Source organism: Lissotriton vulgaris, chromosome 9, assembly GCF_964263255.1.
Source record: "Lissotriton vulgaris chromosome 9, aLisVul1.2, whole genome shotgun sequence".
Lineage (NCBI taxonomy): Eukaryota > Metazoa > Chordata > Amphibia > Caudata > Salamandridae > Lissotriton > Lissotriton vulgaris.
The window spans coordinates 599,658,084-599,673,667 of NC_141697.1; the positions used below are offsets into that span (position 1 = coordinate 599,658,084).

Consider the following 15,584-nt stretch of genomic DNA (forward strand, 5'->3'; position numbering starts at 1 on the left):
CTTGTATGTCAGTAATCCCTTCTCACCATTTCCTTGCGTACTTATTCTTCAGCAGTAGCTGCGGTCGGCGACTTTACTCGGGCTTCCTTTAATTTCCGTGAGTATGATGACATGAAAACTGCAGTCTCTTTCAAGGGCTCTTTGGTGCTGGCCCTAGGAGCTTGTATTGTACATTGTATTACTCCTGGGGAGCCCAATGTTCTTTAATTGCCTGTGTGTACTGAAATTAGTGCTGCATTAGCTCTTAACACCATGGATTTCTGTACCTATAAAGGATACAATCTCATTGCATACCTGAAACTTGTGAAATGAAGACAAATATTTGGTTTCTTGACAGAAGTCTTGCTTTTGTATTAAAAACCTCACATCTTTTCTGCAGTTTCCCCAGTTGATGTTGAAGTCTACCAGTACACTAGAGTAGCAGAACTAGTAATCTTTATTTTTTCACTCCGGTCTTCTTTACGATGACTTTGCTTCGGGATTTAGTGTTCAGACAATTCCTCAAATTTGACTTTTCACGGCACTCATGGTATTCTAACAATAGTTTTGACGTGATGTTTTGTTATCACGTCCTTCATTTCTGAAGGCTTTTCCTCTGTCTGACAACATAAATATCTGCATGCACACCAACATGGATCCGTGTATTTCCTACATATGAACATTGAGTCTGTATTTCATACACCTAGGAGATTGTTGGTGCATAATTGAAGAGCGTCAGAGCTAGCATGTACCTCTTCTTTGCACCCAAATAGATTGTAATCTTATATGAAGAGGACTCTTCAAATTTGTATCGTTGATGTTTTCAGTGAGATCTTTCGTTCAGTCTGCCTTCCAAGTTTCCTTAGTTAAGTTTGTCAACATGATCAAAGCCCTGGGAGAAGACCAGGAATGCTAAATATCTGGCAATATTGAGCATTTGTAATTCAGAGGAGCACAGATATTTTGGCCAAATGTGATGTGTAGCATACTTGAATGAGTGATGTCGAATTAGTTACACTTCAGTCTATTCCTGGATTTTAGTTGGCAGCATGCTTTCCAGTAATTTTGTTTCACCTCAGCATGCTGATTAACTTACAGTTCGATGGGCAACCTACTGGCACTTTTCATTTTGACATCATGAAAAGTGTGGCGATGCTGCCCCCGGTTCTTCTCTGTTCAGTGCGTTGATTGCTTTCATAATGGCTGCATCTGTCCATTAATTGAATTGACTTCTTGTTTCCTTGCTCTTCATGCCCACTGCCTTTATTCTGAAGTAAACTGCAGTATCCCTCAGATGGTTATACGTGGTGCCTTTTACTAGATGATTATCAAAATGGCACTTAGCTAGGTAAGCTACATATAGCAGTTAATGTTTCTGTTCCCCTGTTTTCTGTACTCGTCCATAGGGCCATCAGTTTGATTTTCCACCCCCCCACTTGTTGTTGACGTTTAATGTCTCAGATGGATATTCTGTTTCTTCTTTACTATCATCTTCTAGGATTTTCTGTGGGCACTGATGACCTTTTATAGGTGCTCAGTCATTCAGCATCAAAAACCTTACCTTTTTCTTAATACCCTTCATTGGTTGCATGATAGAACCACGCATATGATTAGTTTGCATGCCTTAACAATGCAGTCTTGACCATGTCTTACCACACATGCATTTACAGCACATGCTTTTACAACAAATTTGTTTGTAAAGGCATTCTTGCTAAAAGGATATGCCTGGTGAAGGTTACACCCCAACCCCTGTCCTAAAACCCGGGCCCAGCCCTGAAAAACGACCCCTACCTCCAACCCTAACAATGGAAAACTACTTGCCAAGCCGTTCATTCCATTCTCGTCCGGGCAGGAAGTCTCCAACACCTCCCACTCCCACCCATTCGCTCTGAATCTAGAGTGATGATTGCCTTTACCATGCATATGCCTTTACTGCCTTTGCAGTGGAAATTGTTGTAATGAAATGTAAGTGGTAAAGGAATATGCGTAGTAACACTTGCGTTGTATCTTTACACATGGTTTAGACTGCCTTGTTAATGTGCCCCTCCCCCTTCGTCTGAGTTTTTGTATTAGCCTTCACACAGATCCTTTCAATGCCAAAGATGCACAAGATCCTTGTCTATTTAAAAGTTGATCGCCTGATTTAGTTCCCCCCCCCCAGCTCATATACTTACATCGTAAAGATTCCTTCAGTTTGATTTATTTTGCTGCCATACCTTCCTGTATTAGGACTGCTTTCTGTTACAGTTTGACTAGATCTGCCCGTCATCTCTTCTGAGGATGCAGTGATTGTAATGCCTCCTGGTGATTGTCACCCCTCCCGTTAATTGCTGCTCCATTGGCCTGAACGCCTTTAAAGGTAAGGGTTGTCCCTTGCTTTAGGGCATCCCATTCTAGATCTTTTAGAAGCAATGTCAAGCCTTAAACAGACCTCATTCACATAGATTCCCCTTCCTGCCTGGTATCTGGATGTAATAATTGATACGCCTCCAAAACAGAGGTTTGATGTTTTACTAGACTCCAAGAGTGCCTTAGCTGTTTGAACCCCAGAGCCATATACCATAGAACTGTTATCACTACTTATTTCTTGTTGGGTGAGATTGGTAATCCTTTGGGCCATTGGTGTCTTGTTTCAGTTCTGCTAGTTCTCTTGGTATTTTTAAGTTGCTAATCATTGCCTTATTAGCCACAATGATACTAAATTTCCATTTCTAGTCTTCATTTCATCTAGATAAATTGCACCCTTTGGACAGATGTCACAGCTTTTTGACTTTGACATGTAAAGTAAACCTACTTAATCAGTTCCCATAGGCCTGTTGTGGATCAAGTATTTTTAGATCTTGCCTAAGACTGCTTTTAGTTGCCCATAGTCCAATCCTCCTGTGAACAATTCCCAACATCCAGACACTGTGAACCCTGCCCATTGCGTTCCAGTGGATGCCTTTGTCACTCCTAATGGCTTTCTTATTCAATGGTTGTCTTTCTCATTTGTTTGCTCACGTTTAGGGAACTATTTAGGCACTCCATGAGAGTGCGTGTGTTTTGTGGTGGTGTTGCCTTGAATCTTGTTGCTGGGTCCTATATCAAGGAGGAGTCCCTTTGCACTATGACATTGGTGTCCAGGCTTTTTTTCTCCTTTTATCGGTGTTCTTTCTCAACACACTGTAGTTATTGAGACATTGGCCCTTCTGATGCCTTGCTATTTTTAATGATGTTTGCATTCTGCTCCACTCTCTCCTCTCACCAGTTTTCAGATTTTGTGGTTGGCTCTTAAAAGGCTGCTATATCATCTTTGGCTTTGAAATAACTGTTATGATGTTCCTTCCTTTGTGGTAGCTTCTGCTGGCTGTCCTTATCTACCCACAGAGCCTCAACATTTGAGGATCACTTCTGATTAGGAAGTGGTCCAAGTCTCTTGTTTTTTCTAATAATTCGTTGCTCCTTTTGAATATGAAATCTGCATTTGTACACACTTCAGTAGACTGAGATGGAAGAGGACAGGGAATTATGTGGTGTCTACATTTTGAAGTGTACTGGTATTCAGCTGCCAGTTTAGTCTGACATCCCTTGCTTGTCATGGATCCCCCTGGCTCCCACTCTCCATTGAGGAACTAATGCTTGTATTTAGTCTTTAAGATCATTGTCGTTTGTCTATCAGAACTATGCTTTAATTAGCTAGAACTCTTGAACCAAGGCCATTAACAAGGTGAGGTAAGTGTAGGATACCCCACCAACTCCTTGTCATCAAGGTGCACTTCTCTTCAAGCAAATTCTATATTGTTAAAACATGTTGTAGTTATTTTCTACTCTAGCTACTCTAGGTTTCCAATGTTTCCCTATTTTTTTGAAGCATGCGCATTCTTTCACTACCAAGTTTTGTGATGCCCTTTCAGGGGCACATTAAAAAAATGTTTTTCCCATTCTCCAAAGCCCTATTGTCTAATCTAGCGTTTTGTGGCAATTGCTAATTTGTGTGGCCAAGACCCATTTGTTTGAGGTGCTTGTTTTGAAACACGTTTGTGAGCTGTGCCCATGAGGCTTTTATTGTAGTACATTTGTTGCATGCAAATACCTTTTTATATACTTAATTTAACATACTGATCAGCATGTCATCTTATGACACTGCCTGCTGGTGCCTCCTTGTGCTCCTGTCGCCTGCTTGTGCCTCAGTTTTCGTGCCCCTGTTGCCTGCTTGTGCCTGTTTTCGTGCCCCTGTTGCCTGCTTGTGCTTCCGTGTGCCCCTGTTGCCTGCTTGTGCCTCCGTGTGCCCCTGTTGCCTGCTTGTGCTTCCGTTTTCGTGCCCCTGTTGCCTGCTTGTGCTTCCGTTTTCGTGCCCCTGTTGCCTGCTTGTGCCTCCGTTTTCGTGCCCCTGTTGCGTGTGCCCCTGTTGTCTGCTTGTGCCTCTGTGTGCCCCTGTTGCCTGCTTGTGCCTCTGTGTGCCCCAGTTGCCTGCTTGTGCCTCTGTGTGCCCCTGTTGCCTGCTTGTGCCTCTGTGTGCCCCTGTTGCCTGCTTGTGCCTCTGTGTGCCCCTGTTGCCTGCTTGTGCCTCTGTGTGCCCCTGTTGCCTGCTTGTGCCTCCGTGTGCCCCTGTTGCCTGCTTGTGCTGTGTTGGTGTGTGTGGAGGGCTCTGTGTGGCTGTGTGTGTAGGAAGCTTTGTGTGGCTGTGTTTGTGGGGGGCTCTGTGTGGCTGTGTGTGTGGGGGGCTCTGTGTGGCTGTGTGTGGGGGGCTCTGTGTGTTTGTGTGTGTCATTTGCGATAGATAAAGCTAGTGGCATTGTAAATGACAATGCCATTTATTTATGTTAAAAAAAACATAAATAAAAATAATGTCAAGAGCAATGCCAATAGCTCTAACTTTAACAAAGGCAAAACCATTGCATTGTAAATGCTTGTTGTAAATAGGAATTATTCCTGCCCTGGCCCAGGTTGAGGGAATCGCCATACCCTGAAGGATGGCGTTAAACAAAGTCCACAAGTAAGGGGTCCAGACAGAGGATTCAGAGCGAAAGAGGTCGCCGGGGATCTTATCCAACCCTGGCACCTTAGCTGGAAGGATCTTGCCCAGGGCTTCAGCAATCTACTTAAGAGTAAACAGGGGGGGTATCTCCTATTGGTGGTTCTGGGTGGCAGGGGGTCACTACCACCGGTCCAACTTCCTTCGGAGTCATTTCATATAGGGATTTATAGTGGGCTCTCCAAACTTCCTCCCCTATGTTTGCTGATATCGCTAGTTTACCCTTAGTCGTTCCAGTGTTAATCCGGTTTCAAAATGCCTGCATATCATAGCTTTCCAGCGTGGTTCTTAGATTGACCCATTTTTCGCACTCCCATTTGCTTCTAGCTTTGGCCATAGTTAATTTATAAATTGCCCTGGTTTCCTTGATTTGTAATTGTAATTGTAATTTATATTTATATAGCGCGTTATCACCAACGGTCTCTAAGCGCTGACAGAGAAGGGACCTGCTTTGGATAGGTGGCGTGGAGACGGTACTTTACTGTGTGCCCCATGCTTCCTTAAAAAGGAAGGTCTTTAGTTGTTTCCCGAAAGGAAACTAGGCGTGTTCCTTTCGGGTATTATCAGGTAGTTTGTTCCAGATCTGTGGGATGATAGTGGAGAATGCTCTGCCCCCGAAGGAGACCAGGCGAGAGCGGGGGCAGACAAGCATCCTAGCCTAGGATCAGGGCATGGGGTTCCTTGGAGTCGGCCCGCAGTCTCAGTCCGTCTAGTACAGATAGCATAACTAATTCTGTACTATGGTGTGCTCGAAAACCTGCCTGATTAAATTGTAACAGGTGATTTGCCTCCAGATGGTATGCAAGTGAGGCGAGCACATGCTGTTCGAGGACTTTAGAGAGGAATGGAAGCTGGGATATTGGCCGAAAGTTCTTCTGGTTTTTAATATTGGCCCCGGGTTTTTTCAAGAGAGGTATCACACGCGCCTCCTTGAAGCCTCTCGGGACCACTCCAGTTTCCAGGGAGGAGTTCGAAAGTGATAGAATCGAGGTATCGGGGGGAGGAGCTTCGCGCGGATCCAAGATGGACGCGTGAGCACAGGGCTCCGGAGACCCTCTTTGCCTCCCGCATCTATCCTGCCACTAATCCTGATTTGATCGATGGGTACTTGTTGACTATGCCCTGCTGATTCCAAGGAACTTTTCAGAACCGAAATCGGACGCCGTGATCGGAACTTGCTCCGTCCTGAAGTTTGTGGCCTACATCGTAGACCGTCCCCGGGCTGGAGTCACTGAGGTACCCGGGTGGCAAGTCAACAACAACGGCTGGTTGGACACGCCCACTGCCCCTGTGGTGCTTTCAGTTTCGTTTTGGGCCATTGTCGCAAAGTCTACGGCTGCCTCATTCATCTTTTTGTCCCTGCTGAGGATCCTGAATCTGCTCTGGTTTTTAGCCCTCTCGCCCTTGAGGTTTTTTCGAAAACGTGATCATTTTGACTAGATTGCAACGACTTTGTGGGAGCTTGAAGCCCACTATGGCGGGCAGGCTGGATGCCGAAAAAAGGAACACCAAGGGCACGCATCGTGGGGGCCTCATCCAAACCCAGACTATAGAGCGCTTCACCCGCCCGAAAGGGTCCCCTGGTGGAGTGAGTAAGTCCCCTGGAGGGACCGTGGATGATACCTTGCCGTCGGAGGAACCGACACTGAGTGACATCATGGGTGCCATTACCAGTGTCCGGACCGACATGGGCCATCAGTATGAGACTCTTGCTGCCAAGATCGATACGGTGGCAATTGAGGTTTAATCTCATCAGAGCTGACCTGGGGAAGACAAATGAACGGGTCAAATCTTTAGATATCAAAACTGCGAGTCTGACCACGGATGTCTCAGACCTTCAGACTGAGGTTCGCACGCTTCGTGCCTCCAACGATCAATTTGCCTGCCGGCTGGAGGACTTCGAGGGCCGGGCAAGGCGCAACAACATTCGTATCGTGGGGGTTCCGGAGACTCAGTCGGACGTCTCTACGGACCTTCTGGTGGAAGACCTGGTCCTTAAACATCTTGCGCCTAAGGGACTCAGTAACTTTTTCACAGTGGAACAGGCCCATAGAGTTCCAGGCGGGAAGCCAAAGCTGGGAGCAGTGCCGAGACCCATCATTGCCAGGATTTTCAATTTCCGGGACAGAGATGTCATCCTGCAAGCTTCAAGGACCCCGGGTCCCACTAAATTTGACAATGCCTCGGTTAGTTTCTACCTGGACTTCACCCAGGCAGTCCAGAAACAGCGCATGGGTTTTACCGGGGTGAAGAGACGACTCAGAGATATTGTTCTCAAATACGCTATGCTTTTTCCTGCCCAGTTGAGGATTGAGTATGAGGAGTGGGCCTTCTTTTTCGATCGCCCCTAGGTGGCCAGTGACTGGTTGGATACTTTGCCAACACATCGTAATGGCGGCGAGGGCCCTGAAGGTGCCGAGGGCGGCCCGGCCGAACAGGAGGAGTGAGTCTGCAGCGGCGAACTGTTTACTTTGGACCTCTAGCAGTGGCTTTTTCATAGACTTGCTACTACTGTGGGTACCCGGAGGTGGGGGGATTCGGGTTTCCCCTTCCTCCTCTGGGGGACTTTTCTCTCTTTTCATAGGTTAGTTCTATGGGGCGACAGGCACACTGCAAGTTGAGGTGGCTTTCTGGTCTAATGCAGGGGTGCAGGGTGGGGGGGTGTGTTTTTTGGGGTTTCCTGGGGGTGGTGGGGAGGACCTTTTCTTCTTGTTTTGATCGAGGCTGCTACATCTCCTGTTGTCGATTCTGTGTACTTCTTCCTGGGCATGGCGGGATGGGTGTTCAAAGCTGGGGTGGGGGGGGGGGAGCTTAAAATGCTGAGTTGGAACGCTAACGGTCTTGGTGATAGAATAAAGCGGGGTGTTGTCTTGCAATATTTGAAACGTTATACCCCAGATGTGATTTTGCTTCAGGAGACACACTTGGTGGGCAATGCATGCCGTGCACTAAACAGACGTGGTTATCGTATGGTGGCACACTCGGGGTTTACCTCCGGCTCGAGAGGGGTGGGGGTTATGGTACGTACTTCCCTCCCACTGGAGATCGATGATGTTTTGCTAGACGATAGGGGCCGTTACGGGGCGGTGGGAAGGGAAAACTGTCTCCTTTTTGTCGGTGTATGTTCCCCCTGGCTTGCAATCTACCACGTTTGCTGATCTTGGTGATGTGATCCTTGGGCTCCCGGGCGATGTGTTGGTGGTGGGCGGCGACTTTAATTCAGTGGTCAGTGGTGATGTAGATCGCAGTCCCCCCAGAACTTTGCCTGCTGCACAACTCTGGCTAGGGAAGCTGCTGGATGTGTTGGGACTGGCCGACTGCTGGCGACAATTACACCCAGGTCAGCTCCAGTACACCTTCTACTCGGGTGCGCACAGGAGCTTCTCGAGATTAGATTATATTCTTATGCCAGCGGCACAGATGGTCTCGGTGAGGGAGGTTAGACATTTGGCCAGGGGGATTTCGGATCATTCTCCGCTTTTACTAACAATTGATATGCAGCTGGGCACAGAAGGCCAAATTGCCCCGATTAACCCCTGGCACCTTCGTAATCCTAAAATCAGGTCAGAGTTGGTGAAATGTATGGATTGCTACTTCGCTGAGAACAATGGATCGGTTTCCTCCCCGGTTACATTGTGGGAGGCCTATAAGCTAGTGATTCGTGGGCAGGCCCTGTCCCTCATTGCCAGCGAAAGGAGGCGTAGAAATGCGGCAGTGATGGAACTAGAAAACGAGATCACTGCTTTGGAGGAACAGGTTGGGACTGGGGACAATCCGGAGGTGTTACATACCCTCGCCTTGAAACAATTTGATTATAAGACCCTGGTCACTGATGCAGCTAAAGCGATGCACCGAGAGCAACAGGGGCGCCTGTATGATGTGGGTGATAAGGCGGGAAAATTGATTGCATGGCTGGATAGAAGGGATCGATTGAACAGAGTGGTGCCTGTTGTTGAGAGTGTGGATGGTGTTAGAGTGGTGGACCCGACTGACATAGTCCGAACATTTGCCTGTCACTTTCAGACGGTTTATGCGCCGGTCTCGGATCTTCCGGAAGAGGATTCGCATCTTTTGCTCCGAGATATCACTCTGCCCGTCCTGTCGGACTCTGACATGGAGCTTATGGAGGCGGATTTTTCCACCGATGAAGTAGCGCTCGCTATCCGTTCACTTTGGTCCGGGAAGACCTCGGGCCCAAACGGCATACCGGTAGAATTGTATAAACTCTGTCCGGACAAAATGGCACCATATCTCCGTAAGATGTTTTTGACATCGCGAGATCTCGGCTCTCTTCCTCGTGACCAGAGACTGGCATCCATTGTCGTTATACATAAGGATGGCAAACCCCGTGACCAATGTTCATCATACCGGCCGATCTCGCTTTTAAACGTCGAGCCCAAGATCCTTGCTAAACTACTGGCGAATCGGTTGGTTACGGTGATAGCAGATTTGATCCACCCGGACCAATCTGGATTTATACCCCACCGTAACACCGCGCTCAACCTACGTCGCCTTCATGGCGTCTTGGCAAGGGCGGAGTCTCTTCGGGAGCCGGCAATTTTGGTTTCCCTCGATGCCTCGATGGCCTTCGACACGGTCGAATGGCCGTATTTGTGGGCTGTTCTCGCCAAGTTTGGTTTCGGCCCTAAATTCATTGGCTGGGTTAGACTCCTATATGAGCAGCCACTGGCACAGGTGGTGGTTAATGGAAGGGCTTCCGAGCCCTTTACCCTCGGTCGGGGAACGCGACAGGGATGTCCCTTGTCGCCGCTCCTCTTCGCACTTGCCCTTGAGCCCATGGCTGCGTTGGGAACCATCGCTTAAGGGCATCCGCTGGTCGGCGGATTTCGAGGACCGTATATCACTCTATGCGGATGATATCTTGCTGTACCGTACCTCTCCTCGTAAGTCGCTGGGCGTTCTGTTCGACGTGCTGCGTTCCTTTGGAAGGAATTCCGGTCTGGTTATTAATTGGGCTAAATCCAGTATTTATCCACTCACCGATGATGAGCTTCTTCTTCCTCGCCATTGTCCTATACCGGTTTCTAGGGACGGTTTCAAATACTTGGGGATCTACATCTCATTGGAACCCAAGACTCGCTATGAGCGGAATTTGCTACCTCAGCTGTCCCGGCTTCTTTCGGATGCCACTGCGTGGTGTGGCCTGCCGCTGTCCCCTTTGGGAAGGGCGGCCCTTTTCAAAATGATGTCTCTTCCCCGCTTCTTATATGCCATTCAAAATACACTTGATTTGGTACCTGCTAGCTACTTTCGAGAGATCGAGGGCTTGCAGAGGCGGTTGGTTTGGGGTGGGCGACCACGTATTGCACTGGCAAAATTGACTTTGCCTTGGTACGATGGAGGTATCGCACTACCCGACATCAAGCGCTATTACTGGGCCTCCCAGTTGAGTGCTGTGAATCACGCCACGTAGGCCCCGTCCCTAATCCCGCTTTTGAAATGGACAGATGGCAACTCCCTGGGGGAGATTACAATCGGGCCTTCTTTTCCAGAGCCGACCGCAAACATCTCACGGGCCCTACGGCAGTGGCTGTGCGAGTTTGGGGAAGCGCGACCGCTGCCACAGGATGGACGGATAAGTTGACGTAGTCTACCCCATTATATGCCTCGGAAGCGCTAGGGAGTCTGTGGAAATCGAAAGGTTTCACCAGCTGGGACCTTATTGGTATCAGTAAGGTGGGCGACCTCTGGGCCAAGGGTGCAGTCAAGACCTTCGAGGCACTACAGCAAGAATATAAACTGAGCGATAGAGAGTATTTCCGGTACCTCCAGGTCGCCATGCGATTCAATCGGTTTTTCCGGCTGACGCTTCTATTCCGGAGGCCTCCCCCCTTGAGGATAGGGTGCTTGATGGATATGTCCCCGATAGCACTATATCCCTCATTTACAAGAAACTTATTAATGACCGCTCGGATCTACTTTTGCAGTTGCGGACTACCTGGACCGGAGACGGATTAGAACTGGACGATGAGGATTGGCAGGCGGCGATTTCTTCTCCTAAGGAGGTTGCGATCCTGACACGTCTCAGACTGGTGCATCTTAAAATATTGCATCGGGTGTATGTCACGGGTCCTCAACTGATGCATATGGGTTTCTCTGTGGGCGGGTTGTGTAGGCGCGGATGTGGTATGCTAGCCACTTTTCGGCATATCCTTTGGGAATGCCTGGAGGTGGCGGCATTTTGGCGCCGAGTGCATGTGGTTATGGGTGAAGTGACGGGTGTAGTGTTGTTGCCTGAAGCCAGGCGCTGTCTGTTGAATGTTTGGGAACCGAATGATTGCACTGTTGCTCAAACTCAATGGGTCACACTGGGTAATATGGTTGCTAAACGTGACATAGCCCAGTTATGGGGTTCCCCAAGGCCACCGACGCTCCTGTGCTGGAAGGAGAATATGGATTGGTCCATGTTCAGAGAGAAAGTTGTGTATGTTTCCCGCGACAGACCCAAGAAATGGGGTAGGATATGGGGACAATGGAATGCATATTGTGGTGAGATTTGTACCCCCCCATTCACCGACCTTCCGGATCCGCTCCTTCTTCCTTGATCGTGCGTTCCTGATACTCAGCTCTTGTTGGTTGCATTGTATTGGTTGCTACTAGGTTCCCCCCCCCCGTGCCCTCTTCGATATTTCTCCTCATTCTCATTGACATTTGTGTTTCACCCGTCTCCCCCCAGCCATAGGGAACTACCTGTTTATATATAACCATGCCTCGTTTTTCTTTTTTTTGGTGTTTTTTTGTTAGTGGGTTATTTAAATAAAATACAAAATGTAGAACCTTTTATGAATCCTACCACACTACAGGCTTGTACGTACTCGTGAAGTATCGCTGCCGAACCCCCGGGTTGTCGGCTGATGAGCTGTGTAACTTGATGTTGATGTTATTATGCTCGACTGACCAGCCTCCGTGGTTGTGGGTCTGTAACTGTAATTTCTTTACATAATAAAGGTTTTCAAAAAAAAAAAAAAAAAATGATAGAATCTCGTCTTCAATCCCAGGGAGGGCCATCTTATTGGTCCTAGGTGGACAGGGGTCTGGTGGTGAGCCAGATTTTACGCGTCCTAGAAGTGGGGCCAGGGCTTTGTGCGCAAGCAGGGGGATTGAAGTGAGGACTGACTCCACAGCGCGACAAATGAGTATTGGTTCTAATGGGCATGGGAGCCTGGGAGTGTTCTCAATTGTGGTCAGAAGATCCTCCACTTTGGTGGCAAAGAAGGTTTGAAATTTATCGCAGTCTTCTTTGCCGAAGGGAGGCTTCTGCTCTTCAACCTGTCTAAGTTCTTTCAGGACTTTGAGCATTTCTGTTTGCGTGTTATGAGCAGATGTAATTCTATTTTCATAGAAGACAGCTTTCTCAGGTTGGATAGCGTTTTTGTATATCGCGAAAGCTTCAAGATATTTTGACGGAGCGATTAGGTCATATACTTTCCGCCAGGCTCTTTCGCTTTGGCAAGGCTGTTGTTTTTGGCTGCGAAGGTTCTCATTGAACCATGGGGCCCCCTTCCCCTTGTCTCTGATCTTTTCCCTCCGTGTGGGTGCGAAGGTGTCGATGGCAGTGTTTAGTCTTTTCGTAAGGGCGCTATTTTGTGCGTTGGTATCCCCAGGAGGGTAGCCTGGCCGGCTCGGTAGTCTAAGGGTGGAGACGAGAGCGTCTGCCCTGATTTTATTTCAGCTTCTAATTATTCTCCAACTCGGGGGTGGTGAAAATCCCAGCTTAGGAGGCTGGAGGGTGCCATAGATGATCTGGTGGTCGGACCAAGAGCATGGAATGATAACTGGAGGGCCGATGAGGGGCTGGGAGGACCAGACTAAGTCCAATGTATGACCTTTTACATGGGTGGGGCCGGTAACGGATTGACAGAGTCCCAAGGCGGTCCGCGCCTCGTCTAATTGGTTGGCTTGGCTCTCTTTGGGAGATAATTCCCAATGGAAGTTAAAAATCTCCCAGCATGAGAAGGCATTGGTAACGTGAGCATAGGTCGTGTGCCAGTTCCGTCAGCCACTTAATAAATTTGGGCGATGGATTTGGGGGACAGTACACGATCAAGATGGTGACACATGCTGAGGAGGAGTGGAGTTTAGCTGCTAATATTTCCGCCCCTTCAATGCTTTCTGTGAGGAAGGTCTCGGCCTTCAGGGAGTTTTTGTAAAGTATGGCCACCCCACCCCCTTGGGTACTACCTGGCTTGTTGTGATAGAGTGCCACATAGTTGGGGGCGATGGATGCTACAGGGTCCGGTGTAGATGAGTCCTCAAGCCAGGTCTCGGTGATACCCAAAATGTCAATTGTTTCATCCTGCAGTAGTGTAAATACCTCCAAGTGGTGCTTTTGTAATGATCGGGTATTTAGCAAGGCAAAAGTGAGAGCCAGGGGCTTGGGAGGGCCAGCGTCTCTCAGTGGCTAACCGATGGCCCACTGGTTGAAAGGCCTTAGTAGCCCTTCCGCTTTGAGATGGGTTGCAACATTGTTATCCAGTGGGCTTCATGGGCATTTTAGGCGGTGAAGATCTGCCTGAGAGTATATGAGGGCTCGGGCAGCGGTTCTGGGCCCGGTAGGGCGCGGACGGGCGCAGACGGGCTTGCCTTTGGCCTGCCTTCAGCCAGATTTGTAATCTAATATTTTCCTTAATGGCAGCTAGAAGCTCTGACTTAGCTGTTCTACAATCATTGTTGTACCATGGATGCTGTGAATTTCTGTTTGACCTGGCCTTTCTACTAGTAGCAAAGAGTGGAGCCATAGTAAATAGCATGTATTGATGGTTACTGGAAACTATAGTCTGGGAGGTTGTAATACCAGTGGTTTCTGAGTGGAGGTGTGCTACAAGTAGGGGGATGATTTTTTGGTTTAAAGAGGCAAGCTTAGTCTGTTATAGCAAAAGTTCCTCCCAGCGAATTCTCTGCCTCCATTAGCCTGTATAGGTCCAAGGGTGGATTGTGTACTTCCGCCTAGAGCACTTCTGTCCCATTGAGGAGTTACATCTAGTTTGTGGTCGCTCTCATGACGGGGTGTGACCTTAAAATCTAGGGCCTTCTGCCACGATTTAATGTCCACTAGGATGTAGTCTGATTGATTCATGCCCTGGTCTGTTACATGTGGGCTTCCCTTGGCTATCCGATGTTAAACGGCTGTTGCATGCCCTTAGTGAGTGACTTATTGTAAGTGCATGCATCTGTAAGGCCAACGGGGTCCAATCTCGCATGGGCGAGATATTGGACTCTGGAATAGCCCAAATTGAATCCTCTTCACTTGAGATACTGTTGGGGAGACTGTTCAAGGGTTCGAATTGACAATTGAAGTCCCCTCCTATAATTATCCAATAGCTGTCCGGTATTTTTGGAAGGAAAGTGGACAGTATGTCAAGAGTGTTGGAGGTTTGGCCATAGCTGACCTGGAGTGAATAGACATTAATCAGAGCAATTTTGATTTTTGAGGTGAAAGTTAGAAAAATACAGAGGATATCGCGAGATGAGGTTTTTATCTGTTTGACATCACAGCCAAGGTACACACCAACCCAGATGGTTAGACCCCCAAAGGGCCTACCCCTTTCCCGCCTATCAGCTAAAACGCTATAGGACTCATATCCCGCTCTATGTGTTGCCTCTCTAGCCCAGTTTTCCTGGAACATGCCTAACCAATGTTTGTCAATAAATACCCTCCAATCTGGTAGATCTAGTTTTGAGGTGAGTCCTGCTATGTTCCAGGATAATAGTTGCAAACCAGCCAAATCCGTCTTGTTTGCTACATGGGTGGGTGCCAGGGAACTGGGACTTAAATGCGCCCATTGTAGATTATTGGTCCCCATCTTGTCCAGCACCCCCTGATCATAGCCCGAGTCGCTAATACTCGTTGCTGTCAAGGAATGCTTTGCAATGGGGAGTATGGTAGGATTGTTTGTCTTTGGGTTGTATTGGGGTTGGTCGGGGTTGGGTGGCCCATGTGAATTAATTCCAGAGTTGGAATTGTTAGGTACCTCGCTTTCCCCCCACGTCCCTTCTCTAATTCTCCCATGTGCTTCCAAGATCCTTCCTGGTGTAATAAAGCATCTGCGAGCGATTTTTTTTAAACTTTATAATCTACTTGGCAGCTAGAACTTTTAAATAGGGGCCCAGTAAGGGTCCTACTTTTAAATACTAGGCACCCTGCCATGTGGACGACATGACTTGCAATCCATATTTAACCTAAAGGACCTGGGTACATTTTATGCCATGCACTACGGACTTATATGTATGTTAAATATACCAATTAAAAATATGCCTATTAAACTATGTTTAAAAGGGAAGCACAGGCACTTTACCGCTGTTTAGTAGATCTAACACCAGACCAACAAAAGGAGTGACCAAGCAGGAAAGGCAGATTTCCAACAGTATTGTACAAACACTTAACGCGATAACGGTTTTACCATCAATATTAATATATTTTCTGTTAAGAAACATATTATTAAGGGATGGTTATTCCTCGTTATTCAATGAATCTTAGCCGATAAGTGAAATAGAATGCAATAAATCAATCCCCTTTAGTAGACTTCGTTCATCCTCGCTTATTTGATTGGTTGGTCACCAGTAGGAACTT

General features: G+C 47.8%; 1 protein-coding gene across 1 annotated transcript in view; it reads left to right on the top strand.

The window, feature by feature from the left end:
• Positions 1 to 15,584, top strand: part of LOC147691934 (uncharacterized) — a 407,861-nt gene that overhangs the window by 178,288 nt on the left and 213,989 nt on the right. The gene's annotated exons all lie outside the window — the stretch shown is intronic.